Here is a 25,428-nt window from a genome sequence, read left to right on the forward strand (position 1 = left end):
AGAGACAAGAGAACTATGAGAAGAAGTGAAACAAGAAAGCAAGTAAGGAGATGGGGGACTAGGGTGGGAATTCTCTCTTCTTCCGATTCCTTTCCAGTGCACTTCTACATCTAAAGCAAAAGATAAATAATAGTAAGGATAAAAGAGGTAGTTTGGGAGTGAATGGAAAGAATAAGCATGGAAAATAAAGAGGAATGGAAAGAATATATACACAGAAATTGGGACAAATGAATGACAATTAAAATAATTAGAGAAATAATAGATGAAAAGCAACAAATGACTATGGACATGTGAAGTGGAAGAGGAAACTGAGCATTGGATCAAGGAATATATTTCAAGAACTCCAGCATGCTCCAGGCAAAATTCATGCACTCTATCTCTAATAAATTCTAGAAACTCCAGCATACTTGTACTAAGAATAAAGAACACTCCATGAAATTAGTTAGTAGCACATTTAAAACAAATCAGAGGAATATTGTTTTACCTGAATATAATTAAGAAGTAGAAGTTGTTGCTAGAAAATCAGAGCCAGGCCAAGGGTGTGTAGACACTCTAGGCAAACCTTAGGCTGTGCACCACCTCATCTCTCCTTTCCCAACCTCTCCTACTACAGTCCAGCTTCTCTTCCATATCTTCCCTTATAGAGCCTGCTCCCTGCTCACCTTCTCTACTGCCTGCTGCCGCCACCCTATCTCTGCCTGGACTGCCCTGAAGTGCTTGAAAAGGTGTGCAAAGCATAGGTCTTCTGGATGGAAGGGTGTTAGATGGGTATTTCCAATTTATCAGGACTACTTTAAGTGGAAAAAATACCCTGACCCACCATACATCCACATCTGAAAGACATGCACTATATTTCTTGAAAACCAGCCTTCTACCATAAGAACTTTTTTTTTCACTCAGAGAATAGTTAAGCTCTGAATGCATTGCCAGAGGATGTGGTAAGAGTGGTAAATATAGCTGGTTTTAAAAAGGATTACGATAAGTTCCTGCTGTTGAGAAAGACATATAAGAAGTCAATGCTTACCCTGGATCAGTGGCATGGAATGCTGCTGCTATTTGGGTTTTGGCAGGTACATGTGACTTGGATTGGCCTCCATGAAGACGGGATACTGGGCTAGATGGATCATTGGTCTGATCCAGTAAGGCTATTCTTATGTTCTTACGAGTTGCCATAATGGGACAAACAAAGTCAGAATCCTGTTTCCAACAGTGGCCAATCCAGGTCACAAGTACCTGGCAAAATCCCAAGGAGTAAAACAGATTTTATGCTGCTTATCTTAAGAATACACAGTGGATTTTCCCAAGTCATTTTAATAATGAAAGATTAGGTTCTTACCTGGATAATCTTCTTTCTGTTAATACACAAAGGAGTCAGTACGTTAGGTGATCAATTTGTGCTCTGTAAGTGTATGGAGAACATGGAGTTTATTGTAAACAGCCATAGGAGCCACACTCAAGAGAGTTTCCATACTGTGGTGTATTGGCCGGAGGCCGAGGTTCAATTCCCAGACAATGCTCCATGTTACGGAAACTCTTGGGTGTGGCTCCTTACAGCTTGCAACTTCTTGCAGAAGGGTGGCGATCACATCTTTCAGCTCCTCCTTCTTCACCAATGGAGTATAATGCCCTCTTCAGTTTGTACCAATGCAATTGATCTCCACTGTAACAGAAGAAAGGAGAAGGAAGGGCCTGGGGAATTTCCCCAGCGATATCACACACTTCCATACATTTCTGTTCTGCTCTATAACTCATGAAAAAGAACAATAATTAGCATGAACTTGCAACACAGATGTAACCATGAATCAACCTGCTGTGTGCAACTAGCACTAAACATATAAGGAGCTCCAAAGCCCAACAAACTCAGTATTTTATTAGTAATGTATGCATTCATATTCATCCAACTGACAGAACTCCAGTTCCGGACTATAGAGTTGTCGAAGGCAAAGAGCAGGCAAATTGCAAACCCACAAGGTGGACAGTACAGACACCTGTGTGTATTAACAGAAAGAAGATTATCCAGGTAAGAACCTAATCTTTCATTCTGTTACATAAACACAGGAGTCTGTAAGTAGGGTGACATACCAAAGCAATGTCAGACATCTAGGGTGGGACAGATGAGCCTGCCCGCAAAACTAAGGATCCAAAAGTGGCATTCTCACGTCCACTCTATAGAACCTTGTAAGGGTATGGAGAGTAAACCAAGTAGCTGCTCTACAGATCTCTTCGGGCGGAACTGCCCATGAGAAGGCCACACTTCTAGTTGGATGAGCTTCGAGAGAAATAGGTGGCTGTTTGTCACAGCCATTGTATGTCGACGAAATTGTCAAATGAATACATCTAGCGATAGAAACCTTGTATGCTGGGCTGCCTCTTTGGACTGACTGGTTAGAACAAAAAAATGATCAGAATGCAGAGAATCATCGGTCTTTTCCAGGTAGTGGATTAAAATTCTTCGCACATCCAGTCTCTGCATATCTGCAATATCTTATCTTGCTTAGTCAAACCCAAAGGCTGAAAGGTGGGCAATGCTCTTGGTTGATGTGAAAGGCAGACACAGCCTTCGGTAAGAAGGAAGGTACCATACATAGTGAAACACCCACATCTGTGATCCTGAGGAAAAACTCTCTACAGGAAAGACCCTGCAATTTCAAGATCCTTCTCGCTGAGACTAATGCCACCAGATATATCATCTTCACCATGAAATCTAGAAGGGACAACTTTTGAAGAGGCTCATATAGATGCTTAGAAAGGCCCTTCAAGATGATATTAATATTCCAGGATGAAAAAGGCTGGCGCAACGGAGGCCACAATCTGAGGGCCTCTTTCAAAAACTGGGTCACATCCAGATGAGATGCCAGCAATAGATTTCCCCCTTAACATAGAAACATAGAAGATGACGGCAGAAAAGGGCTACAGCCCATCAAGTCTGCCCACTCTGCTTACCCACCCCCTGTCTATGCCCTAATGACCCAATTTCCTTATCTTGACCCTCGTAGGGATCCCACATGGGTATCCCATTTATTCTTAAAGTCTGGCACGCCGTCTGCCTCGATCACCTGCACTGGAAGCTTGTTCCAATGATCAACCACTCTCTCTGTGAAGAAATACTTTCTGGTGTCGCCATGAAATTTTCCGCCCCTGAGTTTGAGCGGGTGCCCTCTTGTGGCCGAGGGTCCCTTGAGAAAGAAAATATAATCTTCCACTTCGACACGTCCCGTGAGGTACTTAAATGTTTCGATCATGTCTCCCCTCTTCCTACGTTCCTCAAGAGTGTAGAGCTGCAATTTGTTCAGTCTCTCTTCGTACGAGAGACCCTTGAGCCCCGAGATCATCATGGTGGCCGTCCGTTGAACCGATTCAATTCTGCGCACATCTTTACTGTAATGTGGCCTCCAGAATTGCACACAGTACTCCAGATGAGGTCTCACCATGGCCCTGTACAACGGCATTATGACTTCAGGCTTTCGGCTGACGAAACTTCTATTGATACAACCCAATATCTGCCTTGCCTTAGATGAAGCCTTCTCCACTTGATTGGCAGTTTTCATGTCTGCACTGATGATTACTCCTAAATCTCGTTCTGCTGAAGTCCTAGTTAAAGTTTCTCCGTTCAAGAAGTACATCCTGCATGGATTTCCGCTTCTGAGGTGCATGACCTTACATTTCTTAGCATTGAAGCCTAGCTGCCAGGTTGAGGACCAACTTTCCAATGTAAGCAGGTCCTGCGCAATATAATTTTGTAAACTGCATTCACTTACTATATTACATAGTTTGGTGTCATCGGCGAATAGTGTTATTTTACCTTGAAGCCCTTGAGTCAGATCCCCTATGAATATGTTGAAAAGGAGTGGACCCAGGACTGAGCCCTGCGGCACTCCACTGGTCACCTCCGATGTTTTAGAGAGGGTACCATTAACCACCACCCTCTGAAGTCTGCCACTCACCAATCATTGACCCATGCAGTTAGTGTCTCTCCTAACCCCATCGATTCCATCTTGCTTAGCAGCCTGCGGTGTGGGACACTGTCAAAAGCTTTCCTGAAGTCCAGGTACACGACGTCCAAAGACTCTCCCAAGTCCAACTTTCTTGTTACCCAGTCAAAGAAGCTGATGAGATTGGATTGGCAGGACCTACCCTTGGTGAATCCATGCTGACTGGGATCCCGAAGATTCCCTTCATTCAAGATCGTGTCCAATTTGCTTTTAATTAGTGTTTCCATGAGTTTGCACACTATTGATGTGAGACTCACCGGTCTATAATTCGCAGCCTCTGCCCTGCAACCCTTTTTATGCAGAGGAACGACATTAGCTAATTTCCAGTCCAGGGGAACTTTCCCCTTACTTAGGGAGAGATTGAATAGCTCAGCCAACGGTTTCGCCAGGACATCGCTCAATTCTCTGAGCATTCTTGGGTGCAAATTGTCTGGTCCCATGGCTTTGTTCACCTTGAGTCTTGCCAGTTCACTGTAAACTTCACCTGGTGTGAACTCAAAATTCTGAAACGGGTCTTCTGTGCTTTGTGTTGCCTTCAACTGGGGACCGTGTCCCGGTGCCTCACAGGTGAAGACTGAGCAGAAGTATTCATTCAGTAGTTCGGCTTTATCGGAATCTGCTTCCACGTAACTTCCGTCCGGTCTTCTAAGGCGTACTATCCCGCCTGTGTTCCTTTTTCTGTCACTAATATATCTGAAGAAGGATTTGTCCCCCTTTTTAATGTTTTTTGACAGAATTTCTTCCACTCGAAGTTTTGCCTCCCTAACTGCCATTTTGACCGCTGTAGACCTGGTCCTATATTCTACTTTTGCCTCTCTTTTCTCCGTGCGCTTGTAGGAGAGAAACGCTTTTTTCTTCTCCTTAATGAGGTGCGAGATCTCCGCGGTGAACCATTGGGGTTTATTGTTAGAAGTACGAAAGGCCTGCCACCTGAACTTTGAGAGATGTCACCAATAGGTCTTTCTCTAGTCTAGCCTGCAGAAATGCCAGGATCACAGGAATTGTCGCTTCGAAAGGTTCTACCTGATCTTTGGCACACCAGAGTTGGAAAGCCTTCCAGGCTTTAGCATAAGCCACAAAGGTTGATGGCTTTTTTACTTGAAGGAGAGTTGAAATGACCTTCGAATAACTCTTATGGATTAAGGCATGCTGTTAGATCAAAGCGCTCCGAGTTCTCCATGGGAATTGGTCCCTGACTGTGCACCGGTAGTTTGATGCATCTGTCTCATTGTAAACACATTAGATCCGCATGGCCAGTGAGACCAATCTGGAGCTACCAAGATCACAAGTCCCAGGTAATTCACGATTCTACAGATGACTCAGCCTACCATGGGCCAAGGTGGAAACACATATAGGGGCCTCTCTTCCAACCAGGCTGAACCAATATGGGAACTACCTCCAGAGTGGCTACCATCGAGCCCAGTACCTGGAGGTAATGTTAAGCTGTGGGATTCGGCATTACTTAAGAGCTCTACAGTCTGCTTCCTAAGTTTCTGTTGCATGGTTCAGGAAGAAAAACATGGTCTTTTGCCATGTCGAAGCAGACTCCCAAATACTGCAAACGTTGGGTCAGCTCTAGATGACTCTTCTTGAAGTTGACTACCCAGCCCAGATCCTGTAGGAGATCCTCAACTTGTCGCACTGCCTGTTCGCCCTCTGACCAGTCAATTGTCCAAGTATCCCCATCCTGCAGAAGTAAACTGCGACCACCACCATCACCTTGGTGAAGGTGCATGGGGCTATTGTCAACCTGAAAGGTAGAGCCACAAACTGGAAATGTCTTTGAAGGACATGGAATCTCAAAATTTCCTGTGGTCTGGAAAATGGGAATATGAAGGTACATCTCTGTCAGATCTAGGGAAGCTAATTCCCCTGAAGTCACCACTACAATGACTGATTGAACTGTCTCCAAGTGGAAGTGTGGTATTCTCAGCACCGCATTCACAAAATTTAGGTCCAGGGTTGGTCTTCTGTGCCTTTCTTGGGCAATATGAAGTATATGGAGTATCTGCCAGAGCCCAATTCTTCTTCGGGAACTGGTTCTATGGCTTGAATATCTAATAGCCTTGCACCGTCACCAAGACCCTGTCCTCTTTTTCTGGCCATCCTGCTGGCGAGTTGATGAACAGATCTGAAAGAGGGTGATAGACCTCGATCTTGTGGTCCTCTCTCAAATAATATTTAGGACCCAGCGGTCCAAGGAAATTTTTTCCCACTTTCTTCAGAATACTGACAGCCTCACACCAATGTGCGGGGGGCATGGCTGCTGATTTGGCATCATTGTGACTTCTTGGAGGTTGTGCTGACATGAAACCCCAAGGTTTGCTGGCAACTAGAGTTGTTAAATCTTTGTCTGGATCCCTGATAAGATCTCTGAGCGGAGGAACCCACAAAGTACTGGCGGGAACATTGGGAGGAACGAAAATTGCCTTTGCCTTCTCCAACGAGTCGGCAAGGTCTGCTGTCTGGCAGAGATTTAGGGTGGCGATCTTCCACGTTGGCCATAAGGTAATCTAAGCCTTTATCAAATAGCATCTGCCCTTTGAAGGGCAATCTGCTCAGAGTGGCTTTGGAGGCCAAATTTTTCACCCATTGCCTGATCAAGAACAGCCTGCAGGATGAAATGGCATATGCTAAAACCTTGCTCATGTCTCTGATGGTGTCATATAGAGCATCTGCCACATAATCCACCCCTCCAGCACTAGCTGGGGAGAGATGTCCTCTTCCACAGTAGGACTCTGCCTTAACCTGGTATGGCAACAAGGCTGCCACTTTGAGCCCAAGCCAGCACCTTGAGATCTTGTGCATCTTTTAACATCAGTCTCCCCTCACTAGGGAGGGAGATACGTTTAGTTACTTGAGCCACGTGAAATCCACCTTTGGCTGACTGAATAGTTGCTAAAACTCCAGAGCCATAGGATAAAGTTTAGACATAGTCTTTGCTATCTTTAGGGAGCCTTCCAGAATCTCCCATTGTTCAGTGACCAGCAAGGTGATGCCTGGATGTGCAAGGAAAAAGATGGTCTGAGCATCTGAGCCACTCATGAACAAGCATTGTGAAGTGGATAGCCTCTGGGGCTCCAGCTTTAACTCCAAGTGCACCTGCAATAACATGTGGGACAGTAGCAGACTTGATCATCTCCCTGATTAAGGGCAACTATGGCTTCTTGACTCCTGGTCCCTGACAGGGAACTGTAATTCTCTAGGAAAGCAAATGAGCCCTGGGTCAATAAAGGCATGGCGTCTGACTGCCAATCCTCCAAGTCCTGTTCCACTTGGTCACTCATGTGTCAGACAGGCCTTCAGAAGAGGGATCTCTCCCTGGTTCACTTCCAGCACACCTTCAGTTAGCAGTGTGTCCCGGACCTGTCAAATAAGCTTTCCATAGGAGATTCACAAACTCTCGGGTAAATCTTTGTGCAGGTGGCCCCATACACACCTGATGGACCTCAGACTGACTTCTCTTGGGCTCCACCATGTCCATGCACTTGTATTTCCCGCCTTCGCTGTTTGAGGTCTCTGGAAAAGATTCTCTCCCTACCACACAGACTCCTTGCGGTTCCTCAGCCCTATAGGGCACAGAGTAGGCTAAGCCAGAGGCTCCCACCCTTCCCTCGCATGCCTCACGGCACACGGATGTTCCTCAGCCAACCATCCAGCACAAAACTGGCATGATATAGGGGCAGAACAACCTGGAGTCCATCCCAGTTGATTTTGAGCCAAATCGAGGGGTTTTGAAGCATATGGAGGCATTAGGAAAAAAAAAAAAAAAAAGATTGTTTATAATCCAAGAGGGCCACCGTCAGTGAATTTGCACCAAAAACGGCCAATGGGAGCTTCCCTGAAGTTCCAAAAAGTCAGGGAAAGGGGTTTTGGAGGAGGACCCTAGCTCTGGCCCCAGAAATCTTTAAAATTGACTTTTTCAGACAACCCCCACCCCCCACATATTTTCTCCATAGGAAATAATGGGTTGTACTCACTGTGCCTTTCTGGTGTCTACCTGTATCAGCTTTGCTGCAGCCTGACTGAATGGAGAAGACTTTCTGCCTCAAATCCTTGCAGGAAACAGTCCACACCTGGAGATCTTCAGGCTGCCAGTTGGATAAACACTGATTGAGGTCTCCACCCCCACAGATCCTCACAGTGTAACAGGAGAAGTTTAAAACACAACCAGCTCCCTGAAACCCAAAGGGATTCACACAGGGACTCCCATAGCCTGTGCTCAAGCCTCTGATAAATCAAAAGGCAAGCTGGCTCCCAGGGGAACGGACCCCGAGCCTCGCACAAGCACAATGCAGGGTAGTTCAACAGGGACACCTGTGGGTTGCCCTGCAAGCTGCAGCCCACCCTTGCAGAGTCTGCATACTCTCTCAGGCATTATAGCCCCAAAAATGGGGTCCTCTGGCACCAAAGTCTCCCAAAACAGAAGAAAATTACCCCAAAATAATAAAAACTGAATAGAGCAGATCAGAACACAATGTCTCAGTTTGCTTGCAGAAGGGGAAACTGGAGAGGGCACTGTACTCCACTGGTGAAAGAGAAGATGAAAAATGTGATTGATATCCTTGGGCAAACAGTTCGTGAGCAAGGAGTTATCACCTAATGTAGAGACTCCTATGTTTACGTAACAGAATGGCTTATGGACTTCTGTTTTAGGAAATTACCCAAACCTTTTTTTAAATCTTGCTGCTTTCACCACATTCTCTGGCAATTACATGTTGAGTGAAGAAATAGCTTCTCTGGTTTGTTTTAAATCTACTACTTAGGAGCTTCATCCCATGCCCCATAATCACACTATTTTTGAAAAGAGTAAACAAGCGATTCATATCTACTCGTTTCACTCCACTCAGCATTTTATTTAATTTTTTTCTAGCCCATCTTCCCAAAGGAGTTCAGAATGGATTACAAAACAAGCATTTTCTCCATTTGTCCCAGCAGACTCAAAGTCTATCTAAAGTACCTAAAGACCTCTATCATATCAACCCTGAGCCATGTCTTCTCTGGGCTGAAAAGCCCTAGCTGCTTTAGCCTCTTTCATAGGGAAGTTGTCCCATCCCTTTTATCATTTTATATTCAAACTGGATTTGAAGATTTCTGATGTTTACCGACCATTTTTAAGAGTGTTGTTTTTTTAACAGCTGAATTATGTATGTTTGTTTAACATTTTATGCTTGTTACTATGGAAACCATATAGGTAATATACGATATATACATTTTTAAATAAATAAATTTCCGTTGCTCTTCTCTGTACCTTTTCTAGTTCTGCTATATCTTGTTTGAGATGTGGTAACCAGAACTGCACACAGTATTTAAGGTGCAGTACCTGGCAATGAGTGGAATGGGTTACTCCACAATCTTTCACTGAGGCTCAGTGACCCAGCCCTGCACTTCTCACATAATAAGCCTGTAGTGGATTTCGGCAGCTGTCACCTCCATCAGTTTGTTTCTCACACCTGGAGTTTTCCCAGGTATCTGATAGTATCTGTACTAATATGCTTTCATCTACCTCTTGCCAATCAAGCATGTAATAAAAATGGTCAAACAAGTAATGTTGACAGATGGTTGAAGGGGGAGGGAAGGTGGATTTAGAAGGTTTTTTTCGGGTATTAGGGATGGGTGGATGGGCTGTGGGGAATTTGCAAGACAAGTTTGTTTAATTTGCTTGAATTTTTTGTTCACTGCTTGCTGTGCTTACACTGTTGTTTGTTGGTATGGGGGGTTATAAGAATCCAGACCCCCATTGTGGAGATTGGGTGAATTATGAAATGTTTTGGCCTTGTATACAGTGTTTATGAGTATCAGTGCTTAATCAGTATTAATAAAGAGATGTTTAAAAAAAAAAAAAGGTCAATTCAGTAGCTCAGCAACAAAGGTGAACACAGCCTTGCAAATCTTCAGAGTCAGATCTGCTCCCCAGGTCAGCTGGATATGGAGATGCTATGAGAAAGTATCTCAAAGGCCCCACCACTCCCAAACCTCTGCTGTACATATGACCAGTTTCAGTGTCAGCATTTCTGGAGGAGGAAATGCAATTAGCAAAATAGAAAGCGTGTTTTGAGTTCATGAGTGGAATAATTGAGGGGTCAAAACAGGACTATGCCAATCCCCTCTTCTATTAAACTGCGCTAGCAGTTTTTAGTGCAGAGAGCCACGCTGAATGGCCCACGCTGCTCCCGACGCTCATAGGAACTCTATGAGCGATGGGAGCAGTGCAGGCCTTTCAGCGTGGCTCCCCATGCTAGAAAACTGCTAGCACAGTTTAATAGAAGAGTTCCTAGGTGATCTTAAATTTAATCTCAGAACTGGAATATCAGTTGTTAGAATACTGAGAGGCCAATGTAACAAATTGCTACTGGGCTTTGCAAACAGCTTAGCTTAGGTTTTGCACATAATTTTATGCACTACTACAAGTGCCTTACGTAAAAATGAATTCTGAGCACAAGCCTTAAGTAGATATTGTTGCACAGCTCATTTAAATCCCATAGCAATGAACCTATTAGTTATTCAATGCAAATGCAGAAGTGACAGAAGACCAGGAGACTGAGTGCCCTTAGAGATTTAACACAAGGTCTGAGGTGGAATAAAAGGTTAGCTTGTTCTGCGGTAGCATTAGTGAACATTTCACACCTCAGTTTTCTATTTACTTAAATATACAGGATCGGAAACGTTGTTGTCTTAATTGATGAAAATGGGTAAGAAAACCCCCCAAAACTGACAACAATGAAGAGTGATATGATGAGAGGAGGTGTGCTAGAATAAGTGTGGACTTCTGGCATGATGCAAAAATTGCATCAGCTTATAAACTGCATAAGCTAAAGCAGTGGTTCCCAACCCTGTCCTGGAGGAACACCAGGGCCAATTGGGTTTTCAGGCTAGCCCTAATGAATATGCATGAAGCAAATTTGCATGCCTATCACTTCCATCATATGCAAATCTCTCTCATGCATATTCATTAGGGCTAGCCTGAAAACCAGATTGGCCTGGTGTTCCTCCAGGACAGGGTTGGGAATCACTGAGTGAGAGTGCTATTCTGTACATTTAGTACTGCAAAATTGTACGCACAATAGTGATTCTATAGCACCTCCACTAGGTACCAGTGGTGAAGATAAATCCACCAATGCCTTCTGTGCACCCTGTTAGCCAATTTGAGAGTCCATACACCTCTGTTTCCAATCAGTTAAACTTTATTCATCAATTTAAACTTGAGAAGCTCGTTACTTCCTTTAACGAAGTATATCACTCAGGTGGGCAGCTTAACAAGCATATATCCCCCTTCCAATCTTACAGGGTCTCCACTTTCCCCCCAGCTTCTTCTCATAGTCTAAGGCCTATACATACTAGGAGCTCCTTTCTTTCCCAGATGTAGCTTTATCACCCTTGATGCAGCTTCAGACTTCCAGCAATACCCATCTCTCTCTCCAGGTTTCTAACTTCTCTAGTTCCTTTTCATCAACCCAAGGATCAGCCCAACCTGAATCTCTCAAAACAGACAGTTAACAGGCTTTCAAACTTCCCCTGCTTTTTCTCCAACCCAGGGATCAGCCCTACCCGTCTCTCTCAAAACATAAAACAAGCTTTCCCCAGCACATCACTTAATTTACATTTCAGACTTAACTTTCAGCGCTACCTCTCTTGCACAAACAGTTAAACTTTCACAGCCAGTGGTGTTGTAAAGGGGGGGGAAGTTGGACTGCTCATGCCTCTGTTGCTTCCCCCTGTACCTCTTCAAATCTTCGCCAGTGCAAGCAACTTCTCCAGCCTGCTGCTCGCACTGGTCAGGCTCTCCTCTAAAATCACTTCCTGGTCACAGGGCCAGGAAGTGATGTCAAGAGGGAAAGCAAACGCCAGCGCAAATAGCAGGCTGGAGAAGTTGCTCACGCTGCCAACGATTTAAAGGAAGGGAGGGTGCAAGTGTTGGAGGGGGGAGGCGGAGAGGAAGGTGCCTACGCCACTGTTCACAGCACAACAAATCACCTTCGGTCCAGCTGCACAGCTTTTGTCCCCCCTCTTTATCCTACTGGACTTCCAAGGAAACTGTGGGTCCACACTCCAGTTAGTTATCAGGAACAATTATCTTTCCTTAGGAATATCAGCCTTCTGCCCCTCCTTGGGCTCCACCTGCTGCAGGCCTCTCTGCCTCTCACAGCTCCTGAGAGGAAAAATGTTTTTTCCTTTGGGCAGACTGTGGGATTAAAGCTCCCCCTCCCCAGGGAAATCCTTCTTTCCTGTGCCTCTGGGAACTGGCCTGCCTTCCAACAGGCTCACTCCTTCCCTCTGGCCTCTGAGAAAACCAACCACTCCTATACAGCAGATCTCTTTATGCTGCTATCTTGTTACTTTTAACAGAGTATGTTCTCCAACTACACCCTTTCTCTGGGATTGTTGAGTAGGGTCACACAGGCTTCCCTAATTACAGCAGGAATCTGAAACACCCTGACGAATTCCCCCTCACCCTGCTTAGCTCATGCTGAAGGTTTACCCTGTCTATTCCTATAAGGTAAGTACTGGGATTTCTTTCTATTTTCAGCCTGTACAACACTAACATCAGGAATTCTAGTAGAAAAGGGATGTAAGGTTCTCTCTTCCTCCTTTCCTAGTCAGCATTGGAAAATAGCTGAAAACTTTCCTCTGACTGTTTGCATTCACCAGCTGGGAAAACTATTATTTACTCAATCCTTCGCTAGGCTGCCTCAGATTTGAGCTAAAGATCCCAGTGCATTTGGGGACACGTAGTTCACTCTATTAAATGCTGTCAGAAGAGCAATTAAGCTTTTATGGACAATTACCTGCTCCTTACTTTTAAGCTGGACCTGCTTAAACTTGGGGTCTAACCAGGAAAAGTCTCCCCTGTCCCCAACAGTGGCTCTAATGACACCCAAAGAGTTACTATATATGTAGATAGATATAGACAACTGATATATTATATATATATCTATATATATAAAATCGGAGGTATGTATGTGTGTATGTATGTGTGTATGTGTGTATATGCCGCGATCACGCAAAAACGGCTTGACCGATTTGAACGAAACTTGGTATGCAGATCCCTCACTACCTGGGATGATATGTTCTGGGGGTCTCGCGGCCCACCTGCACACGTGGGCGGAGCTACAAACATAAAATCAGATTTCACCCATTCATGTCAATGGAAAAAATGTAAAAAGCTGCCATTCTCACAGTAATTCAAAAACAGCTTGACCGATTTGAACGAAACTTGGTATGCAGATCCCTCACTACCTGGGGTGATATGTTCTGGGGGTCTCGCGGCCCACCTGCACACGTGGGCGGAACTACAAACAGATAATCAGATTTCACCCATTCATGTCAATGGAAAAAATGTAAAAAGCTGCCATTCTCACTGTAATTCAAAAACGGCTTGACCGATTTGAACGAAACTTGGTATGCAGATCCCTCACTACCTGGGGTGATATGTTCTGGGGGTCTCGCGGCCCACCTGCACACATGGGCGGAGCTACAAACAGAAAATCATATTTCACCCATTCATGTCAATGGAAAAAATGTAAAAAGCTGCCTTTCTCCCTGTAATTCAAAAACGGCTTGACCGATTTGAACGAAACTTGGTATGCAGATCCCTCACTACCTGGGGTGATATGTTCTGGGGTCTCGCGGCCCACCTGCACACATGGGCGGAGCTACAAACAGAAAATCAGATTTCACCCATTCATGTCAATGGAAAAAATGTAAAAAGCTGCCATTCTCACATTAATTCAAAAACGGCTTGACCGATTTGAACAAAACTTGGTATGCAGATCCCTCACTACCTGGGGTGATATGTTCTGGGGGTCTCGCGGCCCACAACTCTATGTTGCTTGCTCAAGGGTGGGTTCACCCAAGAATTTATATGTTCTTGCTCCAGGAGGTGAAACTAAAAATGTTGTTTATAATCACGTTTTGCGTTAGTTGTATTGTATTCATTTTATCAAATAGTTCACATTATAATTTGAATATTGTACTTTTTATTAAGCTGTAAAAAAATAATTTCATTCACCACTATAAAGTATCTTTATTTGAATCCATTTACAGTGTTATTGCTATAATTAAATACCCGTGCAATGCCGGGGCATCAGCTAGTATATAATAATAATAATAACAGTTTATATACCGCAATACCGTGAAGTTCTATGCGGTTTACAAAAGATTAGAGAAGGTACAGAATAATTGGACAAACACACACACATACAAACACACACAATATACACACACAACTGATACAATGTTTTGTGCACAAAATATAACTGATGCTAGGACAGATCTGCATGCACTTGTGCCCTGTGTTCTCTTCTATTAGTGCACAGCTTTTTAGCATATTAGTCAATTAGTACACAACAATCAATTTTTTTTTTCTTTTACACATGCACTAGCAAACACTATGCTAAACTTTAGTGTTCACTTCTGAAGCTTGGCTTGCTGCATTAGGCCCTGAAGGATCATTGGGAGGCACTAAGTACTGTAATACCAGAGGATGCTACAAATTAGAATTAAAGTGCATTGGTGAAATTTAATTTTTGAAGCACAAAAGCATCTGAGGACACTGGTTGAAGCAGTGATGAGATAGAGGGGCCATACCATCACTATCTTTATCTGTCATCACCACTTTTTGAATAAAGGTTTTTTAGTTTATAGGTCATATCTGTTCTTTTCAGATTTTATTTGTGTAGTTTGTTACTTTGGACCAGGTATTAATTAAGTCTACCAAGCAAGACTGTCTTATTTTGGTCACACTGTAAGAAGAGAAAGATCATTGAACATCATGTTTGGAAAGATCAAAGGAACCAGGTGAAGAGGGTGACTTGGGGCTGGACATGTTGAACACAACCATGGGGATGCTGGAGGACCTTCCCGGACTAGCACAAAATGGATTTCGTTTTAGATCTGTAATTCATCAAGTCACTAGGACTTGAGCACAAATCAATGGCACCTAACAGGCAAATTACTTTATCCATCCAATATCAACTTGTAAAATGCTGGAACCAACTACCACTTCCACTATGATCTTGTGACCACTATCTCAGGTTCAGAAAACTTAAAGGCATTGCTGTACCAAGACAGGGAGCCAACCCAAAATATCTGAAATGGTAATTGTAAAAGCCATTTTTAAACTGTTCAAATGCAACTCCTGGGCCATAAGGATGAGCCAAAGATAGCCTACTTAAAGTTGTAACTGTATTAATAACTGTATTGATCTACCTTTACTAGCAACTCTATTAAATGTCTATGTCAAACTAAACTGTCCTTTGTAACTTCTGACCTTGAACTGAATAGGTAAAGGTGGAATAGAAAACATAATATATTTATGTAGCAATACATATAACAGTTCTGCTCTGTGGGTTGATTGTTAATTCTTGTTTTCAGGTCTGGTTGTAAATAAATAAAGAAAATAACTGTGGAATATTCCTCGAGCCCATTTTCACAATATTACATTGCATTTGGACTTGATGTGCAAGTAACCCAATATTCAGGTCAGGTCATATAAACTGCATTAGCTAAATAAGCAATTCCAGTCACTATCAAACGTTATTTGCGATGTTGTGTTATCAGAGTCTCACTCATTTAAAATCTTCCCCACCTTCGCTCTCTAAGGGGGCGTTTCAGTGACATCACAGCTGTCACGTCGCTCTTTTCGGAAGATCCGTGGCTAAGAAGTGGAGACGATGGCCCCCTATCGGGCACTATCAGCCATTAGTTACCCTTGGAAAAGCCCAGTGACACGTGCGGCAGAAGCTATAGTGCTCGTCTCCTGCTGTGCGTGCCAACAACTACAGGTTAGTAGTTGTTGGCACGCACAGCATTTGCATTCCATTTTTATTCAATTGCAAGCCTTTCGCGGTGGCGAACGGCGTGAGCACGTTTTGTCAGCGTCCTATCCGGAGGGGGCGGGGCGACGATATTATTATCAGCCAGCACACCAAGCCAAGAGGTTTAAAGGCCTTCACTGCCAGAGCACGTGGTGCACGAGGAGGGCGCAGCGCAAACTCTTCTTGCGGCTTCAATAGGACCTGCGGCTGAGTCCGCCCCCTCCTTCTGTTACCGCTGCCGAGTTGCAGAGTGGGGGAGAGAAGCATAGATGTGAACCCCTCTCCCCCCCCCCCCCCCCCCCCCCCCCCAGCTATCAGCAGTCACGTGAAGCCAGAAGAGGGAACCGCAGTGGCGCTCACCAATACAGGTAACTCCTACCTGAAGCGCAGCACCGCCGCGCCCCCCCAGCTGCAGTCACACTGTTGCTACCTTCGCAAATCTTCAAGTAACACGAGCAACTCGGGAAGTGACCTAACAGGAAATGGCCCGGAAGGAGAACCCGCCTCCCTCCACGAGAACTCCACTAGCTTCAAATAAATAAAGCAAAAAGTGGAGCTAGGCTATGGCCAAAACCAGGGCCAACTAGCAAAATTTGGAACGTGTATTTCCATCTGCCTGGCAGCACCAATGAGCATTAGAACTGTGTAGTCACCGCTAGGTCCTTTTTAACATAAAAGGCAATATTGGCCTCTATGTTTATTTTAAATAGCCACCTTATTATTTTTTTATTGCCCGATGCTTCCAAATATATTTTCCAAAGGTGTATTCCGTGCTGACGTTTGTTTGGTTTTTCATTAATCATAGCGCAGTCTGAATCTATCAATGCATTTTTTTCTTCCCAGGGAGATCATTAGCCAGGGATCCTAGAGCTTAATACAAGGGTAGTAACTGGGCTATTTCAAGAGACTGCCCATTCTTTGCTGGTAAAAACTACCCCTTTTTTCAGTCCACGTGGGTGTGTTTGAAGGGAAATACTCATCCTAGAGTGTGGTGGGTGATTGCCATCTCCTCTGCATTTGCCCTATTTTTGGAAAACTACAGTGTAGAAGAAGAAAATTAAAGGACCTTTTCGGCACCCCTGTTCTAGGCCCTTTATTAAATTGCAAAAACGTTATTTCAAGAAATTAGTTTAGTACTAAAGAATAGTAAGGAAAATAAGATAATTCCAGTACAGTTAGTTGTTATTATCATTTTAGATAAAGATGTACAGCCCTGTTGGACAAAGGGTGGATGATTAGTCTTAAAATTAGATTAAACTTGTGGCTCAAGTTTTTTTGTTTTGCAGAAAATCACTCCCCCCCCCCCCCCATTTAGTAAACCAGCTCAGTTCCCTGTGCTAACAACCACTATCGTGGTTTAGTAAAAAAAAAAAAAAAAAAGGGGGGGGGCCTAATCTCTGGATTTTTTTTTTCTTATACAATAATGGAGGTTGGCAGCTGTGCAAAACGGTAACATATGGTGCGAGTATACTGAGTTTTGCAAAAATCCGTTTTAATTTTTAATGTAAAAAGCATCATAAATAATTGGCTTTCCACCCCGTGATTTGTCAATGCATCTCAGCATCAAGCTGCAGCACCCACCGCTAATTTAGTGCTGTCCACCTAGTCAGCACCCCACATGCGATCTAATTCTACCCTGCTGAAGTCATCCCTTTCCAGTACTGTACTTCCTGTTTGTTGACATATGCAATTTCATTACAGGAATGTGTAAAAGATTATTTAAACTCGATCTTACTGAATTTACAACTTAAAACGATGTTCAAAGGCGATTAAAATATGGCCACGTGGTCATCGGTGCAGAACAAGGTTCAAACCCTAAACCGAGAATACTACAACATACTTCAATCCCCTCTGTTTTAAAGAAATGGAAACTGAATTCATAGCTTCCCAAATGCTTATATTTAAGGACATCCCGCTTCTACCAAACTGCAGAGCACCCCTTCAACTTACCCGCTGCAAGCCAGCAGACAGAATGTTTCTTTTCTGAAGAAGAGAGGAGGAGAAAAGATTAATGGAAATAAACATTACAAACAGAACAAAAATATCCACGGCCCAAATGGTATTACTGGAAGGGGTAATGGGGGACTGGACAAATCCGTGGGATCCTGGAAAATCCAGCGTTTTCACCTGAATTTCAATTATGTTAAACGACAATCCGGGCGATCCTGTCTTTACCGTATTCCGGGTAATAGTATCTGAGACAGCGGGAATATACGTACGGTTTAGTGATGTTAGGATTGTACGTAGTGGGGAGTATTTACACTGCACGTCCCTCCTGGAAAAAAAATGGTTTGAGCCAACCAGCCTTCAAGTTTCTGCGGAGCTGCAAGTAAAGTTAAAGAGGCAGCGTTTCGTTTTTTTTCTGCACAGGCAGTCTGTCATACTGTTTTCAAGTTTGTTTTCCTCCGAGACCTCGACTCGATAGCATTTTATTTCTAATAGTTGGGAAAAATTATGTGAAACCTTTGGAAATAAAATAGATGCCAAGAATATATAATATTTTCCCCTCAAAGAAAATATCTTAAAATGTTTATTTTGGACCCATTACAGAATATGGCTCTCTTATTAGTTTGTATGCCCCTAATGAACAACACCTCCCCAACCATCATGCTTTTAAATATTAAACTTTGTTTTGTTTGTGTATGCACACACAAAGAATAAGGGCATTTCCAAAAGTCCATTAACCAGATTAGTGATGAACTATTTGAAAATCGTACACCTTTCCTGCAGGTAAAGTATTTAGGAGCCCACCTAGATTCAGCCTTAACATTTCAAACATGTGAGAAACAGCAATCAGGAAGGACTCCGATGTGAAACAGCAAATAGTTTTATTGTACTCTCTTGCAAGAAAGGGTGTCATACACACAGAGTAGGCCCACAAAGCTGATTTCAGCTTTACATTATTTAATTTATTCTTTCATTCTGGTCCCTCCTGTCTACTGACCATTGGTCAGGGTAGAGGCAGCTCCCATCTTTAGACAACCTATCAACTGTTACCTATTGTACTTTCTTTTTCCCACCTCTGTTTACTTCTCCCATGACTCCTGCTCTTCTCCTCCTGCCGGGGACCCTAACCTTATTTACTTTTACCCATACAGTATATGGTTTCATGTCCTTCACTTTGCTACCCTTTAGTCTAGCAGAGTCTGTGTTCTTGCAGTTACTGAGACCGCATGTTCTCAAGCAGCTGCAAAAAAATGTCTTATGTCCCTCTCCCTTCTTTCCCAGGCAGCCTGTCAGTTCTTTCTCCCCTCTTCCCCCTCCTTCTTTTCACATACTGCTCCTGCATGCATCTGCAACAATTGACACCAGAGTATTACAAACAGTATTAGAAAAAGTATTATAAAGAATTCCCTTCTCACAATCCTCCCCCTTTTCTTTTATATACCCATATTAATTTTGCATCACATTCGATAAGCTGCTTCCAGCTCGGATAACATTAATTCCACGATACTTTCCTGTTCATGTTGTTCCTCTAACAGGAGTAGGTTGCTCGCCGACTGATATTGATTCAATTGCATTTGCTTGCTAAGGGCCGTTTTTATTAGTCTTTGGGTCAACCTTCAACACATGGGATTATACATCACTCCACAGCAGTTAGAACTCCAGAGAAATGAGTATGGATACCACCACCCCTTCCATTTCCCAAGCCAAGAGTCCAACCACCTGGTGAGCGAGTTCTCTATCCCTGAGTTCTCTGCTAATTCCACTACTAGTGTAGTTATTCCCTGCAGAGCTTTGGTAATTGTCCCATCAGGAGCTGTGTTGTTGGGAATGAAAGTTCAATAACGCTCTCCCACCAAAACACAGACCCCTCTTTTCTCTGTTAACATCATGTCTAACACCATCCTATTCTCCCAGACCATCCTGTTGGTGGCAACAAGTTGCTCAGCTATTCCTTTCACTGCATCCCTGGTATAATTAATGAATCATTGTTGGTTATAGTATACATAATTGATCCAATCTACATTTTTATTGATAGCTGCCCACCAAAACAGAGCAGACTCAAACCCAGCTGCTATCTGGTTTTGAGCCTTAAACTCACCTGGAACCCCTAAGGCATCTATATATATATTCTATCAACAAATGATGCCCCAGTATGTCTCACTTAGGCCTGCCCTTCCCCTTTATCTTCTTCCTCTCAAATGCCAAGGTAAATGATATAGCCAATCATACAACTGCATATGTACCCCTCCACCAAGAGGGAAGTATTGGTCTCAAAGTCCTTCCTACACAGTACCATCACAGGTCGGCTCTGGGCACTCCAAGTGCAGATTAGTTCTTCTGTTCCTCCTTGCATGTGACATTAAAGGTCATAATGCAAGTCTTCAGTTCCCCCAGGTTTTGTGCCTTGAGAGGCAAGCTGTATGGTTCCCACAGACCGAGGAAAACACAGGTGGCACCTTTATGTCTTTTAATGGCAGCACAGGGAATTCTGGGAGAGTGACTGACAAGCCTTTTCCTCCATCCTGTTGAGTCTTGGTACAGTGCCAGCATACAGTTCATTCCTTAGTCCTCCATGTCCCACGCCAAGGGGAAGAGTATCACCTGAGCCACTGGTCACCCAGAGGTACATGCATAACAATTACTTTTATTCAGACTTTTTTCTGTATATTTGACCCAGGCATTTGTATCCCATTCCCTGTTTCTATTTCTAATGTCTGCCTTAAATCTTTAATTTCCATAACTTTAACTCCCTTGGGATCATTTGGAGATTTAAAGGGTGTAATCTGGGGCAAAAGAGGACGGGTTTCAGTGTGGTTAGCTGTCCAGTTTTTGTCCACTATGATCTTAAAGCAATAAGCCACTGGATCTTTCCCTGAGACGGAAACCCCCATCCCAATTAAAATGTCATTTACCCCATATGCATAATCCTGTCCCTTGATATGGTTTCTCCATGAGATCTGTTTTATTGTTATGAAAATAGGATTGCATTGCTTATCTTTACAACTAGGGTCAAAGGGTCCTTTAACAATGGAAATGAACCCCTTGATCCTAGAGGGAGTCTGGGCCATCCACCCTGATGCTTGGGTAGTCCACCACACGATTCCAATTAGGTCAATAAGTGCCTAGGCACATGTATTTATCCTCAGTACTATAATTCTTCTGATTTTGTACATCCCCACAATCTTATCAGGCTGCACAAATCAAACTGCACAACCTATGGTCAAACACTTGGCAGCTAGGCTTCAATGCTAAAAAATGCAAGGTAATGCACCTGGGCAAGAGAAACCCGCGTAGAACTTATGTACTAAATGGTGAGACCTTGGTTAGGACCACGGCGGAATGCGATCTAGGGGTGATCATTAGCGAGGACATGAAGGTTGCCAATCAGGTGGAGAAGGCTTCCTCCAGGGCAAGACAAATGATGGGGTGTATCCGCAGAGGTTTCGTCAGCAGGAGACCCGAAGTTGTGATGCCGTTGTACAGAGCCATGGTGAGGCCTCACTTAGAGTACTGTGTTCAGTTTTGGAGACCACACTACTGAAAGGACGTGCTGAGGATCGAGTCGGTTCAGCGAACGGCCACTAGGATGGTCATGGGGCTCAAGGATCTCACATATGAAGAAAGACTAAAGAAATTGCGGCTGTACTCACTTGAGGAAAGAAGAGAACGGGGAGATATGATTGAAACGTACAAGTACATCATGGGACGCATCGAGTCAGAAGATGATATCTTCTGGCTCATGGGACCCTCGACCACCAGAGGGCATCCGCTGAAAATCAGGGGAGGGAAGTTTCATGGCGACTCCAGGAAGTACTTCTTCACCGAAAGAGTGGTGGATCATTGGAACAAACTCCCACTCCAGGTGATAAAGGCCAGCAGTGTGACGGATTTTAAGAATAAATGGGATACTCACGTGGGATCTTTAAGGGAGTAAATCCAGGGGGGGGGATACTTGGAATGGGCAGACTTGGTGGGCTATAGCCCTTTTCTGCCGCTTTTTTCTATATTTCTATGTTAGTCTCCTTTAATTTAATTGTGAACCAGGTAGGCCCCTTTACATGGGGGTGGTAATGGTCTGACTCCAATCAGGCATGAGAAACAACCAGATTAATGCAATCATTTTCTTCCTTAAGTCTAACATGTTCCCTTGGTTTCCCAAAAATTCTCTCTCTCACACAGCAGCAGAGTATTAGCATATATGCTAACCCTACTAAAGTAAATAAGAATATCTAAATTATTGTAATTTCCCTTGCCCACATCCCCAAGTCCCCTATATATCAAAGCTCAAACTCCAAAGTATATCATGAGTGGGTGATGAACCACTCTTGCAGTTTTACTGTCATTTCAATGTTAAGTGAAGGGGGTCCTCTGATTGCTGACTGTACACACCACTTGGCAGGAGCCTCTACTGGTCCCTTAATTCTGATGTAGTGGGTCCACCTTCTTTCTCTCATCTGCACTGCAGTCTCCATGGTGAGTAGGATCTGGAATGGTCCCTCCCACTCAGGCTGTAGCTTGGTTTCTGTCCAGAATTTTATTAGAACCAACTTGCCTTCCTTCAAGTGATGGATTGCAAACTCCTTGGGCGGTGTTTGAGCAAGGAACCCCTTATTTCTGAGGAAAGACAAAGATGAACAAAGCACCAGTATATACTTTTTAAGGAATAGGTCCTTTGTCTCAAACAGTGGGAGCCCCCCAATAGTACCCATATATGGTAGGCCAAACAACATTTCGTAGGGGGACACCCCTAGATTCTTCCTTGGTACAGTCCTTATTCTTAAGAGTACAAGGGGCAAGCACTTAGTCCACGGTAATTTGGTTTCTAGAATCAGCTTAGCTAGTTGTTTCTTTAGATAAAGAAACAATATCGTTTGATTTATCCGTTCCACTCATCCTGATGAGGGCAGATGCCTAGGAGCGTGGAATTCCAAGGATCTTCCCAATTCCATCATAATACCCTGGAGCACCTTAGAAGTAAAGTGAGTTTCCTGGTCTGAGGCTATATTCTCCACTAGCCCATACCTCAGAATGATCTGTTCCAAGACAATCTTGGCAACCCTAGTTGTTGTAGCCATGGTCATGGGATAAGCCTCAACCCATCCAATTAAATGGTCTAACAGTACCAAAATATATTTGAACCTGCCCATTGGGGGCAGTTCAGTTAAATCTACCTGGATGCTCTGGAATGGCCTCAACCCTGTCTATCTGCCTCCTAACGGTTGCCTCCACCACACTTTTTTGACCACACCATGGGAGACCTGGGGGGGGGCAGGCCAATGGCAGGAGGGAGTGGGCATACCTCATGCCATATCATTTTGGCTGCAACAGTGGTGGTGATGGCAGGAGAGAGTGGGCATCCCTCCTGCTATATTTTTTGGTTTGGGGGGAGGGAGGGGCGTTTTGTCAGGGGGGGTGTTCTTTTTTTTTTAATTGGGCAGATATTTTGCATGTGTAATACACGCAAAATATCTGTGCCATTAAAAAAAGAAAAAAACCCGGCAGAAGCCTTGAGGCTGCTTCTCCTGTCACTATTGTCGGGGCTCTGCACCGACTCAATTGCTCACTGAGCAATTGAGTTGGTGAGTTTGCATGCTAATGATTTGCACCTTCGTGCAAATCATTTGCATGCAAACAAGATTCTGAATCAATTTCTGTTTGAAATCAGCCAGAGAATTGGCCAACAGCAATTGAGTCAGAATCTGGGCCTTTGTGATTTAGATGGCCCCACCCTATTGTTGTCCAGAACCTATCAGTTGCTCAATTGCCCCTGATGCAGGCTTTGTTTACTGAAACATATGGAGGAGGTATTAAAATTGTGCTGAACTTGTGAGAAGGCAAGTTTTGAAATAAAGGCTTTTTACATTTTTAACCAGGCCTGTGGTTTTTATCTGTTCCTCTTTTGTATGCCTCATTGGTGTGTGCTGCTTGTTTTCACTGGGCTATTTTATTGGAAAGAATTATTCATAAGAAGTTGCGATTGTCTTACTGAGTGTGGACAACAAAACTCTGACATGGAGGTGGTAGAAACTGGTAAACAACACATCGAGTTTTGAAAATTAGGCAGATAGGACTGGAGGGTTTTGGAGAAATAAGATCACCCCTCAACAAAAAAAATGGCCCAATAAATTAATTTTTTTTAATCATTAAATGTTTATTGAAAATTTTTTAAATATAAAACAGAAATGTGGATATCAATGACATCATGAATACAAAACAGCAATAAAATCAGGGAACAATAAAGAGAACAAGAAAGCACAGGAAGCAAACCCCCCAGTACAACAATAGGCATGATACCCACCCTCAAACAGAACCCCACATCCCCTCCCCAAACCTCAAAACCCTAAACACACCAAGGAGTGACCTCCTGTTGTTTCTTCAGGAGTGCACCCCTATCAAAAGCACCCCTCCCCTCCCCCCACCCACATAGGTAAGCTCAAAGCAATGAGTCTACTTTGTCCATAATCAAAGACCAAGTCCGGGTATATGTATAATAAAAACCATGCTATTTTGCAATGGAAAGTTCCATAGTACTAATGGTCCGAAGTTTTAAAGTCCACTCCAACTTGGTAGGTGCCGCCAGCTATTTCCAATGGTCGGCAATCAAGCATTTAGCCGCAGCCAAACCCCATTGTCTAAGTTTAGTTTGCCAGGTATGTAAGCACACATTATAAAGGCCTAGTAAACAACCCTGTGGAGTAAGAGGCAGAAGGATTTGCAGCAACCGGGACAGACAGCTCACCACTTGTTTCCAAAAAGGTTTCAATACAGAGCACTCCCACCAAATATGTAAAAAGGTCCCCGAGTCCACCCCACATCTCCAGCACAAAGCAGAAGCTCCTGGAAACATACGGTGCAAACGCACTGGAGTGAAATACCACCTGGTAAACACCTTATAAGCATTTTCCTGGATAAGAACTCAGGAAGATGCCTTTCCCACCTCAGTACAAATCACGGCCCACTCCCGTTCAGAAAAAGTACAGCTCAAATCCAATTCCCAGGCCCTTTGGTAGGTAGATGGAAAAGGAAAGGAGCCCCAAAAATATTGTTACAGAACCAAGATAGGTTTAGGAAGACCCCAAAGAGTGAACCACATGTGTGCAAAAGGATCAAAAGAGCACGAGGGACCCCCTATCCCAAGGATCTCAAAGTCCCTCCTTGAGGGCCGCAATCCAGTCAGGTTTTCAGGATTTCCCCAATGAATATGCATTGAAAACACATAGATCTCATGCATATTCATTGGGGAAATCCTGAAAACCCGACTGGATTGCGGCCCTCAAGGAGGGACTTTGAGATCCCTGCCCTATCCCAACCCCTGGATCTAACAAAATGGCGAATTTGGGAGTAAGCCAAAAAGTCCCCCTTGGGCAAAGCACAACTAAGCTGGAAGGTTTCAAAAGACACCAGGAGCCCCTTATGTAGAACATCTCGAAATGTAAGCAAATCAGAGTGTGCCCACCGCTCAAAAGTCCAACTCTCCCGACCAACAGGGAACTGTGGTTCCTCACGTATAGCACCAAAAATCGATGGAACTATCCCGTTTCCCTAACGCCTTTGCGTGTCACACCACAACTGCAAAAGATGAGCCAAGAACGGATTCCCCCAACCCTCCAAGGATATGCCACCAGGGGAAGAAGACCAAAGCCAATACTTCAAGCGATGAGGACCCACTAAAT

General features: G+C 43.8%; 1 protein-coding gene across 10 annotated transcripts in view; it reads right to left on the minus strand.

The window, feature by feature from the left end:
- LOC117364991 (programmed cell death protein 4-like) overlaps positions 1 to 18,096 on the minus strand; it is an 80,353-nt gene extending 62,257 nt beyond the window's left edge. For 2 of the 10 annotated variants that reach the window (XM_033954852.1, XM_033954768.1), the window contains exon 1: positions 16,188 to 16,331. The gene's annotated coding sequence lies outside the window, so the exon portion shown is untranslated. Of the gene's footprint in view, positions 1 to 11,619; positions 11,746 to 11,966; positions 12,088 to 15,579; positions 15,724 to 16,168; positions 16,332 to 17,758; positions 17,891 to 17,935 lie in introns of those variants that run through there. The other 8 variants (XM_033954797.1, XM_033954787.1, XM_033954816.1 and 5 more) reach the window with 8 other exon arrangements.
- Between the last annotated feature and the right edge of the window lie 7,332 nt (positions 18,097 to 25,428).

This window comes from Geotrypetes seraphini, chromosome 1, assembly GCF_902459505.1.
Source record: "Geotrypetes seraphini chromosome 1, aGeoSer1.1, whole genome shotgun sequence".
Classification (NCBI taxonomy): Eukaryota; Metazoa; Chordata; class Amphibia; order Gymnophiona; family Dermophiidae; genus Geotrypetes; species Geotrypetes seraphini.